Source organism: Ambystoma mexicanum, chromosome 10 (assembly GCF_040938575.1).
Source record: "Ambystoma mexicanum isolate Mex_15411 chromosome 10, UKY_AmexF1_1, whole genome shotgun sequence".
Classification (NCBI taxonomy): Eukaryota; Metazoa; Chordata; class Amphibia; order Caudata; family Ambystomatidae; genus Ambystoma; species Ambystoma mexicanum.
The window spans coordinates 1,426,913,198-1,426,934,529 of record NC_090932.1 but is presented as its reverse complement, the minus strand read 5'-3'; positions in this window follow the sequence as shown (position 1 = coordinate 1,426,934,529).

Here is a 21,332-nt window from a genome sequence, read left to right as displayed (position 1 = left end):
AATAGAAGTATGCTGCTACCAGCACTGAACAGCAGCAAACAGCTGGGACCTTTCTGGGCGGCAATTTTATGCTTGTGGGCGGAGGGAGTTGGGGGACGTGGCCAATCAGCAGAGGTGTGCCGAAGGGGACATACCATAGTCTGTAGTCCAAAAGATGTTGCTGGAGCTTGTCTCCTGTACTCTTCAAACTTTTAAAAGCTTTGATGCTATTTACTGTTGTACCCTAAACAATAGATGAATAAATGATGAATAGATCTCCCTACCTTCTTACTACTAAGATTCACACTACTAACATAATGACCTTCAACTGTATTGTTTCTATGAGCCTTTTCTATTATTCTAATTGTTTTTACTGTAACTTTGTACAAGAATTTTGACAAGCTGTCTGTATCCTTGCTGTGATACCCAAGGGTCTGGGCGTATAACAAATGAAATAAATAAATACTTAAACTGCGTACGATGCTGAGATTTTGGGAGACCTGAAAAGAAGATACTTTGCATGTTTCAAACTTCCTGATGGCGAGATGTCAGAACAATATGCAGCCAGAATCTACACCCACAGGATTGCCCTGCGCTGTTCTATTGGGAGACCTTGAACAAGAATCTGCATTTTTCAAACATTCTTTGCTGTGATGCAGGCTTTAGTATCCAGCATTGCAACATCGAGAAAGTTGAAAGGTTCAGGTTCCGGTTGTGGGGTTTTCTGTAGCTCGACATAGTGCATCTTGGGAGTTTCTGGCTGCATGGTATCCATGCTGGGTCTCCAGTGTGATAGCATCAGCAAGGTTGAAAAGGGTTTTATCTTGTCTCAGGACTTGCAGTAATTCAGCTCAGTGTACTATAAACTATTACGCTTTGTGAAGACACATTTCTGGTGCTTTCTGTCTGAAATGTGAATGCTTACATTTAACCCCTATTTCAACCAAACTGTGCTATTCACAAAATATTTGCACAACCTACGAATTTGCTGAGCATGTTTGAAGATTTCAAAAGTTACAGGGATTTAAATGTTGCATTTAATATGCAAGTTTAATGTAACGTCAACAATCCTGCTATTATTGTGGCATAGATATGTTATGATAGGTTATTTATTTATTTGCATTTGTAAAGCACACAACTACCCTCAGGCATCATGGCGCTGTTAAAAAGCCTTACTTCATTGCATAAGAGCTTGCGAGAGACAGACAGAAACATATATATATGTATATAGCCTGGCCTTAATACCCAGAGGTATATAGCCTGGTCTTAATACCCAGAAGTTTCTAAGCGCAGGTCCGGGGATCGAACCCATGGTGCTCCATGTTGCCTTGCTTCCAAGGAGAGCACGTTGCCCCTGAGCTATCCTCCTGAGACTGTTTTTGCATGCCTGCGTATATTAATAAATATCCAAGGAAGGATCCATTCAAATGCCACAGTTCTAAGGCTCGCAAAGATGCATTTCTAAATTTTACAAAGGCCGGAGATGAGGGTGTAAAGCAGAATCACAATTCATTATAATTACCTGTCTTTGTAGATAAGAACTAGCATTCAAACAACAAAAGGGATTGGCCTCATTACAAGTTTGGCGGTATTCTGATGATAAATCCAAGAGAATACTGCCAAAGAAATGTACTGTTACCAGCACTTCGTCTGGCAGAATTACCAGCAGATTACAAGTGGTTTTATGACAGTGTTAGTTCCCATTTATGAGGATTTTGGCAGAATTACCACTGGAGGTAATTGTGCTGATTTAGCTGTTTTTTAGTGGTAAGGCAGCAGAATTACCTTCAGCATTTTGCTGGAGGTTTCTCCTCCACCAAAGTTATAGTATAGTGGCGCTGGAATGCGGTGTAATGGCGTTACCACTGAATTATCGTAGTTCTTTGCTGCACCTCTTTACTTGTAAGCAGACCCTACTCTGTATATCTGTACTGACCAGTAGCCAGGCTTGGGCTGGCCTAATACAAGGCAAACATGCTAGTGTGGGCCTCTTTTTTCTGTCAAGGCGGCCCGTTTCTGTGCCAAAGTGGGCCAGTTTGATGGGTTACTTCTCTGTGCAGCTAGTAACTTAGACAAGTGTTATTGGACAAATATTCTTTAAAATTACACATTTTCAACACAGTTTACCCCAAAATCCCCCTTTGGCACCTACTCAAATAGTCTGCCACAAAAGGAATGATTGCAATTTGCGACAGTGGGGCATGTCTTTTATTGCTGCCCGAGTCTATTCTAGGCCCCAGTCCGACCCTGCAAGTAGCTTCTTTGAAGTAGTAGGGGCGAGAAATGATTATTTGGATCAAAGTTAACACACCTCTGATGATCAAAAGGGCATGTTTATTCATACCTTTTTGCGAAATGTTGTCAACCTATAAGTATTTCTTTATAATCAATATGTTCCACTAATAAATATGTTCATGTCTTCATGTGCTTGATTCCGCTTTAAGACCAATTGTATTGATGGTGATGTGCATTGTTGGGTTTTGTACATGGTTGTTCCACTTAAAATGCCTCTCAAGCGTCGTTTGCTGCCTTTCTGGCGCATCATTTGGCTCGTTCCATGTATTCCTCCCCTTCTATTTCTGGGTGTGCACTTTCTTCATGCACTTTTCCTCGTCCTGGTTTTGACAGGATTGTTTTTTTTAAAATGGGGGTTCCCCTCTACCCTACACCCCATCACTTCCATCCCGAAGACACCCACTCACTCCCTAACCACACACACATTAACATCTTCCAAAAATAAATACGGTCAAAGTAACATCGAGGAAAAGTGCATATAGAAAGTGCACTGGAGGAACATGTATGACGAAAAGCTAACGTGATACACAGCAACCTGTAGTAATACTTACTAACATTAAAATAAACCATACTGGATCAAACAGTTTAAGGGTTGGCATTCACGAGAGAATGCACCCGTAAAGTGGGAGGGCGAAGTTAATACCAGAGGGCGCCGGAGATAGATCAAAACACTCGGCTTGATTCTCTGCCACTGGTATAAAGGACGCCCTTTCTTTTTCAAAGACGTCTTTGAAGTCCTAGGCAAATGCATGTCATTTTTGATGGATTCTCTAGGTTTTAATGGAGGAAAAACTGCTGCAGCAACTGGAAGCGCCGCTCGGACTATTTTGGTAACACCCTTGAACCTGCTCTATGATGTGAAGCTAAAAATTTAAAAGGTGTGTGGGGGAGGTGAAGAGGGGATTCTTTCATTGCAGAGCTTCCTAAAAGATCATAAATGTTTAATGAGTTCATATCTTTTTTTTTTTTCTGGCCGACATTAGCTAATGTTTTATTCCAGGCCATATTGCTAGGACATGGCCACGTGGATGAAGAATTGTACACGCCCGTCACGACCACATCAAAGTACAGATTTTAGTCCCTACAGGAATTGTCACTTTTTGGCCAAAGACTCCCTGAATCTAGATGACCGTTACTTTCAGCTGCTTCTTGTCAATCTCTAAATATCATTTTTTAGTGAAGGATGCCCTAATCCTGGATGGCTGCCAGTGTCCTCCTTTGGCAACTAACTTGCTGATGTGATAGCCCTCAGTATGTCAGGTGGTAACAATGTGAAAGGGACATGTAGAGGGGGCAGTGAAAGCAGGAAAGCAGACTACTTAACTCTTGGAGGAGTTGAGAACATTACAACAAAGTGCCATCCTCTAGCTATTAGCAGGAACACAATCAGATATACTGGCAGAGAAGCCACAAGTAAACGTAGGCTAGACGAATAATGTTTGCATGTTGCCTGCAAAGAGGTGGTAGCGGAAAACAGAGGAGATCAGCTGACTAGTGGAAGGGGTTCAAAAGGTAAATAGTAGGAGGCCAAGAACACAGCATTGAGGCATGCCAGCAGGGAGGCGAGTTGGATCTGTGGTGGCCATGTTCCAAGAAATAGAACCATTATCCCGCGCTCAACAGATAACTAATCTGAGTTTATGCATTTACACATACAGAAGCGGAAAACCTGGTGGATACCGATCAACTGCCTGTAACGCCAACTACGACTATGCGTCAACACCATCTGGGAAGCCAGCATAGAAACGAATGACTGAGACATCTTCCAATGAGAGGTATGAACAGTCTGTATATGAAAGTGTAGTATACTATATAGTAAGATCAATTGTCTAACACAGAATATCCTCTTACAGTCACTGGAAACTGATTGACTTCCCTCGTGAATGGCTTAGTCCACACATTACTGGGACAGAAATCAGATCCCGCACAGATTATTAAAAAAATCTTAGGTGAGTCCATATGACTTGACATATGAAATATGATAGTTCTTACTTGAATGTAGTTGGTCCCCTAGTGAGACTCAGCGCTTGGTTGGAGACTTGTCCCACCAGAGACCACATACTTATAAACATCTGTAGCATAAGTAATGTAATGCTTTTACCCACAGAACTGGCACATTAATATTATTAATATTATTAAGCTGTAGCTGGCCCACCCGTTGTTCTGAGGTTAGTGCAATAGTGCCAATTTATCCTTTAACTGGTAAGAAATAGAAATACAAATTTGTAGCTAATGTACTTAAACAGCATTACCTTTATTTATATCCACAGAATAGAATCAAACCCAATTTCTTTACCTGAATAAGGGCGAGAGAGCCCGAAACGCGAAGTAGCAGATAGGTGACACCCATCTGTACAATCAAAAACAATCCCTATCGAGATAGCTGGAAGGTCAACATCTAAAGAATGTATATTGTTTTGAATATCTGTATGCAATGTGAAAAATGCTTCTTGGATATACATGAAATCAATATTAATGGAACTTTTTTAAACAATTCAAACATTGTTTGAAGTTATATACACAGTAATGCAAATCTATTACTTTGTACAAACAATTTGTTAATTTTAAGTGAATTTGAAATCCTATGGATCTGTAATTTTAACATAAACGGGGTAATTCATAGTATCGCACGCGGCTAGCGAAGAGAGGGAGTGTGCGCCAGCGTGCCCCAGCCGCGTGCACTAAATCCCATTTCAACGCACCGCGTATTCATGGATTTCCCCATCCATATCCAGCTGTGGCACAGCGACCATCCAGCAGCGCCAGTTACGCAACAAATCCACAATATGGCGCAAAGGCCAGTGGACCAGCATACAGCCCCCCAACAATGAAATTGTGCTAAAAACGCTCATGTACCCCGCTTGCGCCAGCCAAATCGAATGTAAAACTCCTTGCGCACCCCTCAGAATATGGGTATGCGTATTCAGAGGAGTGCGAAAGGAATTTTTACACACGATTTGGCTGTCGCGAGTGGTGTACATGTATTCTGAGCGGTGCGCAATGAGTTTTACTTGCGATTTGGCTGGGGCGAGCGGGGTACACATATTCTGATGGGTGCACAAGGAGTTTTGCATGCGATTTGGCTGGCGCGAGCAGGGTACACATATTCTGAGGGGTGCACAAGGAGTTTTACACGTGATTTGGCTGGCACGAGTGGGGTACGCATTTCTCGTGCACTCCTCGGAATACACATACCCCGCTCACGCCTGCCAAATCGTGTGGAAATCGCACTCGCGTACCCCGGAATAAACGTAGCCCGCTCGCGCTGGCCAAATCGCATGGAAAGTGCACTTGCGTACCCCGGAATACACATACCCTGCTTGCGTCAGCCAAATCACGTGAAAAGCGCACTTGCATACCCCCGATTCATGCACCATGGTTGAGGGGCTGAATGCACCCCTGGCAGGCAGCCCACATAACAGTGGGCTCCCTACACCCCTGACCATGCCCCACAGACTGCCCCTCACCCCTGACCATGGCCCGCAGACAGCCCACACCACAGGGGGCCCCCCTACACCCCTGACCATGCCCCACAGGCAGCCCACACCACAGGGGATCCCCTACACCCCTGACCATGGCCCGCAGGGAGCCCACACCACAGGGGACCCTCCTACTGACCATGTCCCACAGGCAGCCCCTCACCCCTGATCATGGCCCGCAGGGAGCCCCTCACCCCTGATAATGGCCTGCAGGCAATTCACACCACAGGGGACACCCCTACACCCCTGACCATGGCCCGCAGGCAGCCTACACCACAGGGGACCACCCTACACCCCTGACCATGCCCCACAGGCGGCTCCTCACCCCGGACCATGGCCGCAGGCAGCCAACACCACAGGGGACCTCCCTACACACATGACCATGCCCCGCAGGCAGCCCCTCACCCCTGACCATGCCCCGCAGGCAGCCCACATGGTACCATGCACCTGAAAGCCCCGACTCATGCCCCCCCACCAGTGATGGGCACCTGCCAGCAGCCCCCAACTCATGTCCCCCCCCCCAGTGATGGACACCTGCCTGCCGGCCCCGACTCATGTCCCACCCCACCAGTGACGGGCAACCTGCCAGCAGGCCCTGACTCATGCCCCCCCATCAGTGATGGGAGGCTGGCAGCAGGCCCCAACTCATGCCCCCCCACCTGTGACAGGCACCTGCCAGCAGGCCCGACTCATGTCCACCCAACCAACACATTGTCACAACATACATGTATGTACCAAATGTTCACCCAAATGCCACCCCACACTGCCCACCAGAATGCAACTCCACACCCATCCATTGTCCCCACTCCCCAGTACAGGCCCCATGGCATGTCATGCACAGAGCATACATGCATGCACCCAAAGATATATCCAACATGAAAACCACCGACACAGGACTGAGGCAATGACAACTGACACATGCACCAAACTAATGAGAGCACACAACACAAATATATGAACAGATGAAAATGTATTAAAATAACAGAAATCCCGCAAACGAAAAATCAACCATGACAAGGATAAATAAATGAAAATAAACTGAACTGAAATGCTAATTCCCAAAAACATGTGATAAAAAAAGATAAGAAAAACATCAAAGTGGTCCATGTCCAGAAAAATGAAAATCAGAATCCAAAGGGTAAATAAAAAAAAAACATTCTATCATGGGTGTGAAAAATCAGAAAATAATAAAGTCCACAGTTCCACAACTATATACAATGAAAGTTCTCAGGGTCCATGATCCCAAAACCAAATGAAACCTACTAAATTACCTACAAAAAACAGCTATGTACAAAAAGTGGATTAAAGTCCATCAACTCCAAAATAAAAATGAAATGAAAGGAAACCTAAACCTAATAAACTATATACAATGGTGGCGGGCTAGTCCTATGGCTCACTTCTTTTGTTAATGTCACTGGCCAGGGCATCATCGAACTCCATGTTGATATCCCGGAGGCAGGCCTGGGCACTGTCTCCTCAAGGAACGCTGCCCGCCTCAATGCCCGGTGCATGGAGTTCTCTGCCCTGACCATGGTGAGCCATGCCCTCTCTGCCCGCCGCCGTTCCGCATCTATCTGTTGGCCCAACCTCTGCCACACAGCAGACACACGTAGTCCAGATTCCTCCTGCCCATCAGCCGATGCCTGCCCCCGTGATATAGATGGCCCCGAGGCCTGACACCTCCCACATCGAGCCTGCCACCGCCTCAATGCAAACTGCCTCTGCAACCACGACTGCCCCTGAGAAGATGGAAACACCCGGGCCATAGTGCACATGCCCTTATTGATGGTGCCTCTACAACCGCTGTTGCCAGGGGTCCAGTTGCTTGGGTGACCACCTCTGCTGGACCTCTGACTCCCGACTGTCACAGGGATGTGATCTCCACCAGCGTGGCCATCGTGGCTTGGGCAGGTCCACAGGGGGCCCTGGTGGCATGTGGGCCAGAACACGGCATCGAGTACGACTGCTGTATAGTGTGTAAAGGAGAGGGTCGGAAGTGCCCTGCACATGAAGGAAACCCCCGACCATGAGCCCTTCCAGCCAGCTCACATTGGCACACATCTGTTCGTGGTGATGTGCGTGGTCCCCACAGGAAGCACGCACATCATCACAAATGTCACTTGTGCGCAACGCAATACTGATTAGGACGGGCTCAACCCTATCACGGATTGCCACGTCCGCAGGTAGAGGAGTGCCAGTTGATGTGGGCCTCCCCCCTACCTGCGGACCGGCCTGGGATGGGGCATCCCTTCTGGTGCATGGTGATGCAGTCTCAGTATCATGGACAGGAACATGCACAGGCCCCTCCGAGGCGACCTGTGCTGCCTCCTGCCCCTGCCCCTGGTCTGCACCACTTGCACCAGTGGAACCACCCCCACCAGGCCCCATGTGTGGGTCTGATGCAGCCTCCTCCTCACCAACCACCAACCTGGAAGCCTCCACACTGTGTTCCGCTGTGGACAGCCCCTGTGTGGGCTCACCTGTCCCTACCACTACCGAGGAGCCCACTTCCAACCTCTGCGTCTTGGCCATCCCACCGGCAGGCCCATCCTTGGACACAGCACCAGTCCCCTCTCTCTTGGAAGATGACGTGTCCTGGGAGGGTGACTTGGCCATGCGTCCCTGCCTGGTGGAGGCATCCCCGCCGCTCTGCTCCACAGCACTGACTCCACCCTCTTCCTCAGTCGCCACTGTAGACAGGAAGAGATTGAACACAAGCATCAGAGTACTGAACAATAGTCTCCTAGACGCAAAGCAATTGCACATGATTGGCACTGTCAAACGTCACTTCCATCATCACCCTCAACAACACATGGGTCAGTGCAAGCAACACACATGCAGAAACAGGCATGGTACATGCAACAGACATTTGCATCCATGTCCAAGGTACTGTTGGAACATCCAATGGGGGGTTGAACCTCATATGCACCATGGGACATGCTGATCACTTGCACACAAACCACCGGACAGTCATGCATCTGTCGATGTCTACCTCCCGACACAGTGGATTAATGGAGAACTAGGCCGCATCAGTGAATTCACACATCGTCATGGACATGTGTCATGCATCCATGGTGTTTCCGAGTCACACACACACTACTCAGACACACGCACATGTACACCATGCATGACCATGATGGTGACAGCAGCATCCATGTCTCATACCCCAAACATGGACATTTACAGACACAAACATGCAAACACGTGTGCATGCTCACACGCTGCAGCGCATTATGCATTGCAACACTTACACCATCCATCTGGAATACGCCTGACTGGACTCACATGCAGCACCATCATGTCCCTCCACACACACATCCATACATGGCTTGTGCCACACATACAGCCAAGTTGCAAACTACTCCCACACTGCAACATGCACTGTGTTGTACGAGAATGCATGGGCACTTACCGCTCGACTCCAGATGGGTCTGCAAGGACCTGGTGGTGAAGCACTGGGCGAATGCTCTCCAGGACCCTCATCTGCTGGATGTTAAGCTGGCCCCGGCGCCCCACTGCATCCTCTGCGTCCAAGAGGCACGGGCCTTCTTGAGGGTCCTGGATTTGTAGTCCTCCCAGGGCTTCAGGACGTGTTTCAAGTCATGGGGTGCCACCCCCTCCGCGTTGATGGCACCCACGATGTCCTCCCAGATCCTCCTCCATCCTTCCTTGTCGATACGTGATGGTGTGAAGAGGACATCATAATGCCCCAGGACTTGCTCCACCAGGATGCCAACTTCATTTGCACTGAAGCTGGCAGCCCTCTGCCTCTCTGCCGGGGGGTTGCCACTGGTACCAGATGGTGTTGTGTCAGACATGGCAACCCCCGAAGCAGGTGTGGGTGGGCAACTGGGTCCTGGGGAGGTGATAATGGTTGTCATTAGTTGGCTTGGTGTATTTGTCTGTGTATGACATGCATGCATGTGCACAGGCATTTGTACTCACCAATGAACCATCTGTTGCCATGCTTACCAGCTTCCAGGTCCCGGCCCAGGGTGGACATTCTGTATATGTAACTGTAATGGGTGGACCCTGGATAATTTGCATAGACAGAAGTGTTGATTTCCTTGGCATCGCATACAACCTGCACATTGATGGAATGCCAGTGCTTGTGGTTGCGGTAGATATTCTCAGTGGCCCTGGGTGGACGTAGGGCCACATGGGTGCAATCTATTGCACCAAGCACTTTGGGGAAGTGTGCCACCCTGTAGAAGTCCTGGACCACGGCCTGCCTTTCTGCGGGTGTTCTAGGCATGTATATGTGCCTGCGGACTGAGGGGCTCTGTGTCATGATAGTGTGACTGCGTGGGCTGTAAGACGCCCCCAGCTATGGCAGTTGTCTGCTGAAAGGACCAAGTGGCCAAAAAATGCAGGACATTGATCACCTTTTCCAAGGGGCTCAGTGCTTGGGAGCACAAGGTGGGTGATGTGAGGTCATCCTCCCACTCAGTGACCAGGTCTAGGATGATATGAGGTGGAAACCTATACTTGGCATAGACCTGGTCATCAGGTATCCCAAAAGGGCTGTTCCTGGGCAACAAAATGTGGGGTTTGGCTATTCTCCTCCTCCTGCGGTGTCCCATGATCACTGCTGCGAGAAATGGGACATTGATTGTGGCTGTATATGCTTGTTTGTTGTTTGCGCATACTTTTATACTGCACAGGGGCGCTTCCGCCTGCTTTCGTGTGGCCGACGTATTTACGCGTGTGCATGTCTTTTGGTGTGCGCAGGTTTTCCATATTCCATTCCATGAATACATGTTGTACGCAAGCGTGTGGGCGTTGCATGTATTTCCCAGCGGTACTTCCCCCGTTACGCCCACATTTTCATGCGTTGTTCCCCATTCTTCATGTTCCACCCCCTTTTTAGGTGTGTGCGCTAGAATTTGTGCACTTTCGCTGTGCGTGTCGCGCACAGCATCTGGAAAGTCGCAGTGACGTGTAAGGCAAGCGCAGATTTGGCTAAGCTCCTGGGAAAGACACGTTCAGAGCCTTCTATGAATCACTTGCGTGCGAATCGCTTGCATGCACTGGGTTCTTCACGCTTGCGCCACGCATTTCGGCGCACAATCATTCCATGAATTACGCCGTAACCTCTTTTTGAAAAAAAAGTCCTGTTTTGTAAAAATGTTAAGAATTTCAAAAATGGTACTGTCCATAGTGTGCCCTTGTCTGTTCCCCGTTTCACCTCGAGGAACCAGCTCTTATCTCACTTATCTGGTCTGGAAGCACAGATCCAACACGGAGCTGCTGAAAATGATCATACAAATACATCTAATTAAGTATCACTCATTAATGATTAAAAGAAAACCGAGTGCACCTCTGCAACTTACTATCTCATCTAGCAAATAGGTCAGCAGGCAGGCAAAAGGATGGGTACCAATCCAGAGGAATGAGTATGGGGAGGAAGAAGGTGAGTTGGTAGTAAAGCTAGGTGGGGGAGGACAGTGAGAAATGAGGGAAGAAAGAGTTAGAAAAGTGCTGTGCGCTTCGCAAATCCTGGCTATTTTTGAATAAATGTATTGGGCAAAGTTCTTAGCAGATAGTGAAGAAGATATAGCCTTAGGTTGATGAGGAGCAAGCATGCTTTGTAGTGTGGAAGAGAGTTTACATGGGTGAGTTTGTTGGGAAGAAACTATATTGTTGAAGTTAGGGTTCTGGCAGTAGAAGAGAAGGCAAGATCTGTAGACCGCTTACAGAGATGGCATCACATTTCTGTTTTAAAGAGGCATGCCTAAGGCATGATCCAGGGGGGCGGATAGACGAAGCGGCAAATGCACAAGAGGGATAGTGGTGAAGAAATGCGGATCACAGAGCTAGATTCAAGTGAGAAAATAACTCTTTACTAGAAGGTGTCTGGGGAGGAACAAACAAGAGAATGGAGGATTGGCCTTTGTCAAGTTTTGGGCCTTTGGAGTCTGCTATGAATTTACATTGATGGGTGGTGGGGTTCCTTAGGTAGGTCTAAGGACATTGAATTGTGGAATGGCATCTGACCTCTTGGGGGAAATTCACTCTTAAGGGCGGGATGATGAAAAGTAGCACAATGTGTTATTTTGTGGCACCACTGCAGGGATGGTTGCACATGGAAGACTTGGTGATATCGAGTTATCATGAACTGCTTATGATATTTTATTCTTTGAGAATTGTTGCTGGAGGCATGAATGGATGTGGTTTGATAACGGTTTTATAGAGGCTAAGATGGAACTCATAAAAGCTTAAAAATCAGAGAAGAGAACATGTAGTTTTACTGTTCACAAAAGACATCAGCAACAAAAAGCTATCTCCCAGGCATAAGACGAGCACAAAGGCACGAAGGCATAAAGGCAAGCTGTGGGAAATCATGAATGTATCTATCAAGACAGAGACGATGTTGCATCTTGGGTCCTGGAGGTGGCTGGTCTGTTAATTGTGTGGCCCTAAGTGGCATGTTCTTCAATGCACAGGAGTGTGACTTGGTTAAACACTTCTCACACCTTTGCCTGAATCACACTGTTGTCCAGGAGTGAGTGGCCTATGGTTGCTAGCTTCATAGTCCGTAAGGATCCAATTTGCCCATCACTGTGAGTGAAGTCTAGCAAGCCTTTTCCAAAACAAAAGGTCTTAGAGGTCCAGGTCCCGACCCTTCCCCAGCAGAAATGTTCAAGCCTGATGTTATATTTTGGTCCCTGTTGTTGGCCACTCGTTTTAATGCAGTGTGTAAATGCTTGTGTATATCAAGCAACTGGGAGCAGTCTACACTAATCCCGTTCTCGAAGAAGGGCAATTGGTGTAGTCTTGGGTGCTATCACCCAATCTCATTATTGGATTCAGTAGCCAAGGTTTTTGGCAGAAAATTCCATGCAAGATAAATGAGGTGGATTCATTTGTGCTACCCCATCTCACAAGTGAATGTTGAGTTCTGCGAGAGTTTGGGTATCACCAGGAGAACCCTTCTTCTGACACCATTATAGAGCAAGTATGGCACTGATTCCAAATCCACAATGTGCCTGGCTTTCAGGGATTTGTCCAGTGCTTTTGATATCATGAGGAGGGATCTGACCTGGAACCCACTTACATTCAAAGTGCTTAACTCGATCACTTTTAATTCTCTCTATTTTTTTTATTTTTTATTGATTGATTTAATTGTTAAAAAAGAAACATTTTTACAAGAATTCTCCTTGAGGGTCCGTCTCTCAGTTTAAAGTCAAGAGAATAAGTCCTGATCGTGCCAGCCTCTGCAGTTTGAAGGAGAGATTTATTCCTCAAATTGTAGGGTCTCTTAGGTCAGGTTCTGGGCATTTCAATAGACCTAGGCTTTCGTAAAAGCCTGCCACAGCTATGGTACATCTGGTGTTTTCTCCACTCATCAAGTTGTTCCATCTCTCCTCTTCATCGAAGAAATAAGCCTTGCAAAATAAGGGTCCCAAGTAGAGGGTGCAGGCCGCGCCCACCCCTCTGCAACTAAGGAGCAGGTGCTTGAGTGTTTCGATAGCATCTGGTTGGGAGCAGAATCAACAGAGGCTGGTGTTTGTTTGTTTCCACCTGGCTAATATTTCTTTTGTATATAAAATATTCAGGCGGATACGCATAAAGTTTTCACGAGCTTCCTGGATGGGCACTTTATTAGGTAGGCTCTGGTTCCATTGACTTTTGCCGGGTTGTCCGGGCCGTTCTTTATGGATTTTACTAGTTGTACTTCGTCTAATGTTTGTACCCAGTCCCTCTCCATCACTCGCCTCTTTACTTTTCCTGGGTTCCAGATGAGATCGTCCTGGGAACATCCTGCCCAGTCAAGGCGTTGTTTGTTTTTCTCCTCCCATCGTAGGAGCATCTTACACGTGCCTGCCCTGGTTTCTTGCTATATTGCCTTGAGTATCAATGTTGGATGTTGTAAGAGCATCTTTCGATAGAGCAGTAACTCGTTCCGTGTTACGGTGGAGTTTAGTGTTTGGAGTGTTAGTTCTCTCCTGATTAGTGCCACAGGTGTAGACTGTGGTAGACTTAGTACTTAACGCCAGTACAGCCCTTCTACTCTCTGCCAGAAAGATGACGAAATGTAAGGCATGGATTCTGCACCGTATGTTAATGTGGGGATGACTTTCATCCTGTAAAATATCAAAAGCGGTGCTATTGAAAAACGGCCTTACTTCTTGGATAGCATTCTGGTCTGTGTTGTTAATAGACGTAGTTTTTTCAGAATGATGTCACACATTGGAGTTTCTTTTGTGTTTTTGCTCACTGCGACTCTGAGATATCTGAACTCGTTGACAATTTCCAGGGTCTCCTCTCGTACGTTCCAAACAAAGTTCACTCTTTTGCTCGTGCCTTTCCCAGAATCAAGATTTTAGTTTTTTCTTGGTTCATTTGTAAATAGTTGGATTGAAGGTAGGAGTCGAGGTTTGTAAGTTGTCTTTGCAAGCCTATCGCCGTTTGATCCACCAAGATGATATAATCTGCATTTAGCATTCTTGATATTTTCTCTTCCCCCACTCTTGGTGGAAAAGTGCATACAGTAGTCTTGTGGTCTTTATAATCTGCTATATATGCGTTATAAAGTGCCGGGGTGAGGGGGCATCCTTGCTTCACTCCTCGATCAGTTTTGATCCAAGATGTCAATAGGCCTTGCAGGTTCAGACATACACACATCGATGTTTCACTGTACAGTTCCTTGATGGGATTGAGGATTGCTAGAGGGCAGCAGTGATTTTTCAATTTTTCCCACAAAAATGTCCTGTCAACGCAATCGAAGGCCTTTGTTAAATCGATGAACGCCATATAGATTTTGGGGTGGCCCTCGATGACTTTGGCCTTCAGAGTGCTTATGGCTCGGATGTTAGCTGTCGTTCCCAGGTTTTTTACAAAACATGCTTGTAATGGATCAGTCATTTTGCCAGAAGTTGCCCACCCTTGGAAACTTTCCAGAATGAATGAGGCGAAGAGTTTCCCGATTGAATCTAGTATGGATATGGTTCGGTAGTGGCTTGGATTGTCTCTCACGCCTTTTTAAAAAATTGGCATGACTATAGCCTTCTTCCAGGACAGTGAAATGGATGCCGCTGTGTTGCAGTTTTAAACACTTCCCCAACAAACTTTGACCAGCTTTTGGCCTTCTGCTTAAGATCAAAATTTGTGATGCCGTCTGGCCCTGCCGCACGTAAACCATTACGTTTTTTAATTTTGGTGATGATGGTTTCTTGATCCGTGGGAATCCCCCATTCTGCTTTTGTTGTTGTGGATGAAGATATTAGAGGTTTCGTGGGGGCTTTGTAAAGTTGCTTAAAATGTTTGATCCATCTCAATTCACCCACTGTGTTGGTAAGTGGCTGGTTCTCTCCCTTTGTTTTGGCATTGATAAGCGACCAAAACTCCTTTGTTTTCCTGCTACAGGTGCAGCATCGTTTCTGCATCATCTTGATCTCTCTGGAGTTTGGTGGCTTTCAGCCAAGATTGATACTGTTCCATAGCTTTATTTAATTCCTCCATATGAGTCTTGAGACCAGATTTATTTACTTTTATTTTTATTTTTCTGATGTGCTTCCTTCTCTCCACCAGTTGTTTGTTGAAAACGTGGTTGTCAGAGTTAGGCGTGGAACTCCCTTTTGTGCAGTGGTTTTAAAAACTGCCAGGGCTGTATAGTAGTCTGCAATGTTCCCAGAATTTGGTTTGGCCCGGATCGTACATGCGTCATAATCTTTCGTCAATGCATTGATTGCAGCGACTGAGAGCCGGATACGGGTACCATGGGAATCAGCTTCTCGAGTTGAATTCATTACCCGTTTTTCCTTTCTGTTTGTGTGCCACTCATATATCAGTAAGTTGTGGTCACTGTTTATTGTTCTTCTCACTTTAAAAGAGATGACATATTTTAAGAGACTTCTGGACACGTGTATGTAGTCAATGGCTGCCCCTTCACCCTTTCTCTGCCATGTTGGAATGTGGCTCAGCTTTATATCCTTTATAAGGTGCAGGTTGTGCAGGTCTCTAGATTCCGTGAATTTGGACCATAACGCTGCCCAGCCTCGCGTCCTTGCCTGACCGGCAAATAGATTGACGTTCAAATCTCCTGCCATCATTATGTGTTTGACATCCTCCTCAATTAAGGCTGAGTCAATGGTCGATTCCAGCTCCGTCAGGAATTTTTCATTTGATATTCGCAGAGGATTCCAGTAAATATTTAGGAGTACTGTCTTCTCTTGCATCTCTTTTTTAGTGCTTAAGGACGAAATGGACCAGTTGATGATGGATGCCAGAATTAATTCAGTTCTTTTAGTGACTTTTGTAAGAGTCAAACTGCTTCCTGATTTTATTGCTGTTATTAGTCCTGATTGGGGTCTTCCGTTGGGGCCTTTGTGTGCAGGGGAGTCTGCCAAATCAAATCCGTCCAAAGAAGGTTTTTGAATGAGCCATGTCTCCTGCAGACATAGTACATCGCAACTGGTTAGAAGCGCATCAGATTTTGTGGTTAGACGGGAAAAACCCCTTGTGGCCAGTGTCACTGTCGGTGTAGTTTCCGATCCCTGAGAAATATGTCCCAGGGCACGGGTGTCCGTATGTGATGGCTATTTTGTTCTCAGCATGTTGACTTGCATCTTAAACCAATGGCTGTTTTCATTTGAAGTAGTGAGCCTTTGCTCTCTGAAATTCCACCCTTTCCTGCCTTTAGAGACCAAACCACTTTCAGACGTGTGATATGATCTTATTTGAGAGAGTTTATCCGTGTGATTGTCTTTCTAATGCAGTCTGTCTGCTACATAGTGTTGCTTTTCTTTTATCTGATCTCGTGGCTGCAGTTGAACATAGGTGGTCCAGGTATCCTTTGCTGCTTTTTCCCCTAATTCTCCATGAGACAGGTCTACTCTCTCTGGTGGTCCTTGTGGTTGCCTTGAGAGAGGCCACCTAGGTCTCTGCGATTTAGAATTATGCTGACCCCTTATATTTCTTCCTTTCAGCGGTGATCAAGGGATTCATGGAAGTATCTCTTGCGTTGCCTTTTGGACATTTTTAAGCATCACGTTAGTTGCCAGGCTGAGGTCTAGTCCAAGGTTCCTTAGATCGTCTTTTGTGCTCCATAGTAATTTTTGAGCTTTGCTCGAGTTAATATGTAAGTAGGAGCTGTCCTTTATTTCCATGTGGGTTTGGGTCCAGGATGTCAATACTATCTGGCGAATAAGATTGAAGGGACTTGATTTGCTTGAAGATGTGTATTATCGCCTTGTTATTCAGCGTCCAGTTGTCCCTTTCTTCTCGGCATCTTTGGAGCTTGAATGTTCGAGTGGGTATGGGTTTAGCGCTGTTGTTTTCATCACTAAACCGATAATTTTCTTTCCGATCTTGCGGAGTTAATGTCTCCTTTGAATCGTGGACCCTTGACCTGTAATGTATTTTTGATTTGGTAGGTAGGTGACTGGATTCCGTCCCTCCAATTGAGCGACGATAGATCACTTTGTCTTTTTCCGCTTTGTCCCTTCGAACCTCTTGACTCCTGTTTTTCCCTTTGGTGTCAGACTTGGGTGAGTGTCGTTCTTGGGCTGACGCAGAGTATCTTCGCTTTAAACCCTTAGGGTAAGTCAATTCTGAGCACTTGGGTACTTTTGATCTTAATTTCCCTGGTTTGTGTCCGACGCGGTTGTGGTGAGTGTCTGGTGGCTGAGGAAAGCACCCTCTTATTTCCATTAGGCATCTGGCTAGTATGGGCTGGTTCCTGTTTTGTCCTTTTTTCTTGCAGGGCTTCCGGAATCTCAGATTCAGAGTCTTCAACTGTGTATAGACTCAGGTTCATTAAGTCAATTGACTCATATGATTGTTCCCCTGATGGTAGCTCCTCATCTCCTTGCTCGCTCTGAGTCAAAAGGAGAGGGGAACCGCTCTCAGTACAGTACTTGGAGTAGCCGCCCCTATAATGTCTGTTTGGGTGTGTAGTGATCGCGTGAGCTTTGCCTCAGGCTCTCTGATGTTAGGTTCTCTGCTTAGTTTCCCCGTGTTTAGACTTTCGTCTAAAATAGTTGGTTTCTCCCAGTCGGGTTTCTTAGCTTGGCTGTCACAAACCCCTCTAGGAAAATGAATTTTGTGTGCATCATGGCTATGAGCGTATTTTGATCTTTCAATGAATCGTTAAGGGATTCGTACAATTTTCCAAAAGGTGCCAACGCAATTGTCACTATTGAGATTATTGTCATTGGATCTATTTTTGTTTGGGGAGAGTCCTGTAATTGTTTCCTGAAGATCTCACTCATCCGTCTGTTTGGTATTGGTGACAGTCGCCTTAAGTCTCTTGTGCTTGTTGTTTTGTCAGCATTTTACATACATTTGATAATATTCAACATATCTGACCAGAATATAGCTATGTCCCAACATCCTATCTACAGTGCCAATCCTAACTATCTGAATGTATGGGAAGCTAGAATTTGGCAGGGTGTCTTGCGCTTGCCAAACTGTCTACCCACATCAGTGATTCGCTTTGAACTCGGTTTGCTATTCTAGAGTGGAAATCACTTGTACTATTTGTGAAAGGGCTACTCCCACAATCTAATGCATTATTTGTAGAGCTTAATGAACACTATTCGGACAACAGATGTGAGTACCTGATGGGATGGGGATTGACATGTGTTTTGTTATTGGGAGAATTGGGCTTCACTCCAGAAAAATTGGTGCCAACACCAACCAGGGTGAAACAGCGGCTATGGGATTAAGAGCGGATCACTGTGTGTGCTGCAATCACTAAGCAAACGTTCTACCATGACTGGGCGCAGAAACATAAAAAAGGCGAAACCCTCCCGTCATATTTGCAGATATTCCCCAACGCAAAGTGGAGGCATCAATTATGAGACTTAGATTCAATCTAATTGTAACTAATGAAATCTTAAAAACGAGAAGGAAGGTGGGCTACCCGAGTCTCTTGTGTCATTTCTGTACCCAACCAAATGTAATTGAAACTTTGAAATATCTTTGCATACACTTGCGTTACGTGTTTTAGAAAAAAACATTCATAATCCTGCTTTTTTCAATGGATGTGTTCTGATCACATGACTTTTCGGTTAAACCCGTGCCTTTAACAATTGCGTTTTTTTAGATTTCTGCATTATTGAAATATGATTGATCTGTGACATGGGATGAGTGTAAGGAGGTTATTTGTAAACTGAATTAGTCTTGTATTACATTTATGAAGTGTGTGTGGTGATTTTACTTTTGTATAATATATAAACTTTTGTATGTTTTCACTTACATAGATATTTTAATTCTGATATTGGACGAAATCACGTTTATATCAACATGTATACTTGTGAAGGGTTTGCTATAAACGAATGCACAATAAAAAAGCAAAGAAAATGCCATATTTATACAGCAAATTCAGGTAGATCACTGAATATGCAGCAAACGCCAGGGAAATTCGTTCTTTTTAATTTTTATCTCCACCCCAAAATGTTTAATTTTAAAAGGATGCAACACATAAAAGGATAATTTATTACTTTACTTTTCTTCATTGCTGGTTAGAGCATTTGGACCGGAGTCAGCATCACCTGTTCATTATTCTAATGCATTCCCCTCTGTTCTGGTTGCAACATGGCAAAACAATCGACAACTGGTAATCTGATTTTTTATTTAGGATCCAGGAAACATGGTATACCAGGATCGCTCCTCTTTCGTCTTTCACAATGATTTTTCCTCTGACATATGCATGGCTCAGCTTCCTGTCAGCTTGAATTCTCTGCTGAATTGTCTGGGTTGACTGCTTGCAAAAATACATGGTCTGCTCCCACTCCCACGCGTTTTTCACCTTTCACATTCAGCTCACCCCACCTACTTCAGAGGCCAGCTGGAATAATGTAATTCCATTGGATCACAGTGGCGATTTGCCTATTGTCTCTGATACATATCATTAAACGCCTGAACATTCCTGATTGGTGTGCTTGCAGCCTCGTGCAGAGGGCATTTCCAGCATCTGTTTTTCTCTTCGGTTTGGGACAACCCCTTAAAATGGCATTATGATCTGCTGTTTGTACTTAAATAGCTATTTCCTTTAATAATTTAGTTCATATACATAACATATTATTTTAAATAGATTATTCTATTTGTATCCATATGCTGGTTACAAAAAGGCAGTTTGTAACGTAGAGATACTGGGTCCGATTCATGGAATTATTTGCATGAAAAATAAGGAATTTACGTTCCAAACTGTTTGCGTAATCCCGTTAGTCTATTCATGGAATCAACTGTGCGGTACTTTGACAAGACTTGCGTGGGGTTTGCGCAGGCTTGGCACGGCTGTGCAAGCGGTTGAGTGCCTTGCGTGAGACTCCACACAGGGGATGGGCCTGTATAGGGGCCGGAGTAGGGGGCGGAACACGCAAAATGAGGAAGAACAAGCCAAAAAGTGGGCATTACGACGGATGAACCGCAGGCAGTCCATAGAACACCCACAAATTCACACGACAAAGTGTATTCTTGGATGTGACTGTGCAACCTCTCCCTGCAAAAAAGCCCACGCAGAGCCCTCAAAATCTCTGCCACCCGAAAGCAGACATACAGACATGTGCACATTCATCTCAACTTTGGAGGTGAGTTTGCATGTCGGATTTAGGGGTGTGTGCAGGCAGGCGGGGTGCCGATCGTACTTAGGGGTGGCGCTCACAGCATAGCGGGGTGCAGGGACGGTTTACGGGGGTTCGCATTCAGTTTCACCGGAAACATGAATGTGTATCCAGGAAACTGTATGCATGTTCTTGGGGTGCTGGTTACAGTTACAGGGGACCCCGCGCAGTGGTGCCAAGGTGCAGTCTTGGTTGGGGAGGACCCCACACACTGTTCACGGGATGAGTGTGTTCGCACTCTGGGATCCCCCAAGTGAAGGTGAACATGGCTGTTTTGGCAGCGCGTGGGGGCACTTTGGGGCATTCCGGCCACAACTTGCTTATAGGCGTACTTTGCAGGAACAATTCCATGAATACGCTGGGCATGCATTTTTTTCTTATATACAGAGGCTTCCGCAGTGTGTTTATGGGCGCAGGCTTTGTGGGATCTATGCGTGGATGTCCATGAATCAGGCCCACTTAGTTCATCAATACTTGCTTATGCATGTTCTAGACATAAAAATATAAAGATGAGGATGGGTATTATCAAAATATCATTATACATTTCCTAGGATGCATTATGATAAAATTATGGGCGTTTTGAGATCAAATTTAACGGTTCATTCTTACTTTTTATACATTTTAAAATGAATCCTCATAGCATTTTTTGAAAACCTGACATTGTCGGCTGAAATTATTTAATTCATTAACTCACCTTGGTGATTGGCCTATTGTCTCTGATATGTAGCAGCAACAGCCTTAACATCCCTGATTGGTTCAGAGGGCTTTCTCAGACTCTATTTGTCTCTTCAGTTTGGGACTATACCTTAAAATGACTTTATGAACAATTTGAACAGTTTGTACTTAATAGCTATTTCCTTCCATAACTTAGTTTACATAAAACACACATCAATTGAAATAGCTTAATTCTATTTGTATCTAAATACTGATTACTATAAAGGCAGTCTGTAGCTTAGAGGTACTTAGTTTATCAATCATAGCTTATTAAAGGTGTATATATGCATGATCT